Genomic DNA, 6,245 nt, shown 5'->3' on the forward strand with positions numbered 1-6,245 from the left:
AAAAAAAACAAACTTTTTTGAAACTTCCATATGGAATAAATCGAATAGGCAATAAATTTTGTTACAAATTTGACCCAAAGCAATATAGGCAACGGAACAAGTAAAACGAGATAGTGAGAAATTGCTTTGTTTCTATATTGTCTTTGGGAAAACAAATTTGATTGAACGACTGACTTTTTTCATTCAGACAGGGTAGGACAACAAGAAAATTAATGAAATTATGTCAATAACGGCGCCAACAGAATCAAATTAAGAATAGCGAACAGAGAAGTTCTGCACTTATTTGGGTCGAGTTAGAACGAAAACGAATTCGGAAAAGCTGTCTTCAGGCTATCACTATTGTAAACTTATGTGCATAGATATCGGAGTATACCAGTGTACAAATAGATAATTTTTGGCAGGGATGAACACAATGAATTGATATAATAGGGCACATATTGTGTAATAGACAAAACCATCAAAATAATTTAAATTTGTAATGAACAAACTGGATATCGGGATTCTAACGTTATCTTATTGATGAAATCGCAATGACGGATCATGGTGACATCAAGAGTTGAGACTGTCTCCTATCACATAAGGCATCCTCAGGAACTTCACTGAATACGTCGAAACGTCGAATACTTTTAACTATCTGTCATGGAGATTTCGGTTAGAATCCGGAAATCCAGTTTATTCAGTCGACAGCCGTGAAAGCCTAAATCAACTTTTAAAGTAATGTAATCGAGACTGTCTGTGGCGTGCTGCTGAGGTCAAATGAGACCGAAAATGCGATCCACGTTTGGTAGCTTTGATAAATAATTGATCAACAACTTAATTCCTTGTTAATAGCTTGTTTAAGGTTATATCATTTTAATGTAATTGCAAAAAGCAAAAAAAAATAATTTCTTATAATTCACGTAAAAACAATAATTAATTTGATGTTAAAAATTAAGGATCCTGACAACAGGTTTTAAGCTTCCTCCGGGATGCATTTAAGCATTCTAGAATACAATTCGGCACCCGTGGCTGCACTGATTGGTCAGTTTCAATTTGGTAGTGACTATTCGCTATGTGCAAAAGTGACTGTGGCGCTGTCTGTGGCCAATTTTCAAATTTCTCAGTGAGAAAAATACGTTTAAGCTAAATTAAATACATTTAAAATAAAATAGTTTTGTTGGAAAAATATCATAATATTTAAACTAGTCAAGGAGGAGTGGTTATATAATAATAATAATAATGAATAAAATTATTCGAACTAGGTTTTTTGAAGATAACTTATTCTATTAAATTTAATCCTCAAACAATTCTGAAAGGTAAAGCTTTGGCCGTTCTTCATGTCATGAGAATTGAAGAATTAGATGGTTGTGACTATTTTGATTAGGTGTAGTGTCATCAGGCAAACTTCAGTTACTTTATCACCTTATAAAGTAGAATTGAAGGCAAGTTAATTCTGATTAAATGTAAATAAGGTTATGATAATATAAGATTAGAAAATTATTCGTCAATCTAATTTCTAATTAGTCTAACATTCATACGAAAATTTATTCATTTTATCAATGTCTAATTTTTTATAGCTCAATAGAGAACTATGTATATTTAAAAATTATATTTGTTTTATTATATTTCCAGATATTATAGTATATACTGTTATATATTGTTTATTTCTTTAATAATATATATTCATAAAATAACGAAATTCTTATACATACTGTTGCCTTCGGACTGCACCTAACGAATTTAGTCGCCTCTGTAATTTGTGTGGAAACAGTGAATTTGCGATTGGAAAACAATAAAATTCGAAACTTGAATTACGCGTTGTATTTGAACAATGAATTACAGAACACGAAAAAAGTGCTTTCTGACATGGTGGCATAGTTTGCAGGATAAAACTTAATAAATTGTATTAAATAATTATTTTTTTTGAGCGTGTATAATTTCTTGAGCAATTGGATTTATTCACTGTAAAGTTTCTAAAACCGACACTTCAGGCGCTGGCGTCAACGTGCACATAGCGAATACAGTTCTGATATTTCACCTCATTTATTAGGATCGTCAGCTTATGGTAAGAAAATACAACACGAACGGAGTGATTGTTAACGTTGCCAAGTTCTTCCTTTTGTTTATCCTTTTTTTTTCAAAGTTTGATAGCTATGGGAAGAAATGGTATGTACGAATTCTTAGTCTGCTTCTTTAATTGCACTACCTGTGTTATTACATTCCGGCATGTACTGGTAATAATTTAATCACCTCCTTACTGATTTATGCAAAATGATCGAACCAATTGGTGGGTGCCGTAATATATATCATAATGTTTAAATGCTTATGGGGCTGTTCTGACAACTAATCTTCTAGACCTTTCGCCTTTTTTCACTGATGATATATTCAATGATGATTTCAAAAAATTCGTCTTCATCAGTCAAGTTGCCTTTGAAAATATTGTCACCTCAAGTAACTACTGAGGGTCTGGAAAAACAAAATAAAGGACATCAGCAGGATATGTTGGGATTACTTTTGGTTGGGGTATAAGATTTGAAAAGAGGCTTGTCTTTGGACTGAGTATTTTCTGTCGAAAATAACTTAATGAAAAGGAAAACTATTTAAGTACCTATACAATCAGTTTTCGTCAATTTCTATATCTATTACAATAATAGTACCCAATATTACTTTATGATTATCACTATTTGCTTAATGTATTGTAAAATTACCCTTTTGAAATATTCTTGACGTCGTAATGTAATATTTTTTATGCTACAAGCTACATGCTACTGTTCTTTATCAACACTAAAAATTTGTTAGTATGTAATCAGCAATGGAAATGAATTTTACAATTTTTTTAAATTAAAAACATTAGTCTTATCTATGAGGACCGCGACTGCATCCCCTTTTGATTTTTCAAATTTATGTGAATGTCAAGTAATTATTTGCCTTAATGCATATTATTATAATACTTAATGAAGTTATTTTGTAGTAACTCCGTTACTAATTGACAGTCAGTTCTCAGCTAACAATAAGTAGTTTTAAATAATTATTAAGAAGCTTTTTTCGGTTCACATGCAATGGCGCCACTATGCAAAAAAGCTCATTTGAATCTCTAAGTTCGATGCTCGTTTGTCGGAGCAATTAATAGAAAGACGTAATAACCAGAGGTATTATTATTACAACACCTGAAAAAGAAAGAACAGTTATTCACGATTGCCTAGTATGGAGGTCATCGCATCGTCACAGCCTCAACATCATCAAGGTAGCCTGATCATGAGTGTGTATCAAGCTATCAAGCAGCTGGCTGTTCTCTTAAAGAATCTGGTCTGGCTATGGAGCTTCGGCGTCGCTCTTAACCAACCCGATGAATGTCTTCCTTCATTGATGCGGTAACCGGAGTAATAACAGTACACACACTAATTGTATTCTAAGCGTACATATTTATGTAAAATAATTCAACGTTAATTTCATTAATGGTTAAAGCTAAAGTTGTATGTTGCGCGTTGAAATTTTTGCAAGTTTTCTGTTCGCTTATCAAACGGGAAGTGATAATCAAGTAAACTAATGTAACGTTTTCGTTGTTTTTGGTACACATGTGTTTGTTGTTTGGCTAGTAGTAGTGGGTAGATGTTTGTGTAGGAAGTGCACCGACGATGAATTCGTGAAGTTTAAGAGTTTTGTTCATTGACTTTGGATACTACCTTCTGTTGATTCTTTCTTTTGTTTACCAAAAATGCACTCGAATAAGTAAATGGTAAGTTTAATAATTTGTTTATGTGATGTTTTTGTAGTTAATACCTAAGTATAATTACCAGAACAATTTGAGTTGTTTCCTTTAGATACATACGTAAAATGAAATGAAATGCAACCATGTGATAAGTTGATTGTATTCGTGGGATGAGAAAAAATATTAAAACAAAAAGGAGGAGAAATTTATTTTATATAAGTGTATAGGTATTTAATTTTATTATTCTCATAATAAAGCTATCTATAAATTTCAACAAGGGTCTAATTGACAGAAATGCAGGAAATAGTTTAACGATATTTAGATATTATTATTAATAATGTTTACGACAAAAAATTCATTTACTATGCCTACATCCTTTCTAAGTATTTTAGTAACATTAGATAGTAACACATATACATTACATATTTACCTAAAAGAAAAATTAATAACATAAATAATATACTAACCGCAAGAGGAAAACAGAAGCCTGTAAATTGCCTGTAGAATATTTTAAAAGCGGAAACATTAATGCGCGATAGCAAATTAAAAAAGAAAAATTTGTCTTGTTAACAAGATAAAGTGGCACATACACAGGAAGTGCGATTTACTAGACTTGCTCGAACTTGCAAGCTGATTTAATAAAAATTTAAATAGGTATACTGGCATGTGGCATATAAAAACAGAGTTCAGTACTTTAATAAGACTATCGTAAGTGTACTTATGAAAAATATATAAATATAATATATTAAAATATATTTGACAATTGTTTTGGCTTATTCTGGCGGTTTTAAGAGTACAGAAACTGTAACTTAAGATTAGTAATACTTTCCCCTATATGTATGCACAAACTGAAACTAAACAATTAAAAAATCTGATCGAAATAATTAGACTGTGTTAATTTTTCCAACTATTTTTTTATCGTCCTCTAATTTTCCACCCTTGGAGGTGGAACATTTTCTTCAAATTTAAATGGGATGACTCTTGAGATATCATTAAAAAGAATCATTAAAATCGGTTCACGGTTGAATATTCGACTATTATGTCGATCCTTCAACATTAATAAGCTATATTTCAAAATTTATTCAAATAATTACTCCAAGATTAAAAAAAAAAAGGCGAAAACGGGAAGCAATGCGTAAAATGTGTAAAAACTGTGAAATTAGCTGTATGCTATAGGTTTAAAGTTTTGAAAAATAATATTTTATACACCATAGGTATTCAAACTATGGATACGCTTCTCCACTTCTTCCTATGTTGAACCAATCTTCTCATTTCTTAAAAAGTAGAGTAACCTACTATTTGCGAACACTAATATAATCTTTGGTTTATCTTTGCCCTTATTATAACTCCTGTTTCTGATTTTAATAGTCTTCTAACAAGCTCATCATGCTTGAGAAGGTGTCCCATCTATCTATCTCGCCTATTTCTCATTGAATTTCTGATTATATTTCTTCTTCATTTCTAACTATACATAAACCGGATAACTCTGGCTGGATACCCGACAAAACCACTACAATTAGTGTTCTGCCGAGGTATCTATTGAATACCACCGTTACCAACATTTAAAGCAATCACTAAGTCGCATTTAAAAAATCGTTTAAAAACTAAAACAACGAAATTTTAATTCTGAAGTGAAGTGAGCCTGTAATGTTTATCAACGCTAAAAGTCTATAAGGTGACAACATCATACTAATAAGTTATCGTTAATCGAAACTTGATATATCATTAAGCGACAGAAATTGTAATAGTTTGGCCATACTGATGTATTCTTGTTCATGAGAAAAAATAAACACAAGAACTATATCCAAATAAGGAATACTTTAGTATATTAATCAATAAATAATACAAATTAGGACAAACATCCTATCCCAATACAATATTAATTACCAATTTTCATTAGCTAGGTTCTTTATTATATATATTAAATTATTATTGCTGGTGTTTGTCTTTTCTTTTTTTTTCTTATCTGCGCCATTATCCGGTACCTGGCCGGATCCAAGAAAAGTGTTCAATCCGCCGAGTACCGAATCGAAACCGGATAACAGGCACATCTCCGTTTCTAATATCCTCCTAAACCCCACGTCTCAGCCGCTTCTAACATCTTTTGACAGTCAACAAAAAATTTTTATTACTAAATAATTATAAAAAAGAAAATATTTTTGTAGTATTGAAATATTTAATATTTTTAAGATCTTGTTGTCAATTCCACTTACAAAAAATTAAAAAGTTTTTCAACAGAAGTTATATGTAGTAATGTCTCTAATTAATATATCATTTTAATTTAATAACTGACTTTTTTAAGAATAACAAACTTCCTTAAAATGGATATAGGTATTATGAGGCAGCTGCAATTTGTACTTTCTGTATTTTTTGTATTTTCTGTATGTAGGATATTGAATAGGCTTTTATTAAGTAGTCTTCAACCGATTTAAAAAAAAGTGGAGGTTTTCAATTTGTATGTGTTTATACAGTTACTTTTCACGTTTTTCATGCTTTTCAAGAATGAATAAGAGCTACTTAAAATTTTCTTTGCTTATAAAACGGATGGTCTAAAACG

Source organism: Agrilus planipennis, unplaced genomic scaffold, assembly GCF_000699045.2.
Source record: "Agrilus planipennis isolate EAB-ADULT unplaced genomic scaffold, Apla_2.0 scaffold417, whole genome shotgun sequence".
In the NCBI taxonomy this organism is placed as follows: domain Eukaryota; kingdom Metazoa; phylum Arthropoda; class Insecta; order Coleoptera; family Buprestidae; genus Agrilus; species Agrilus planipennis.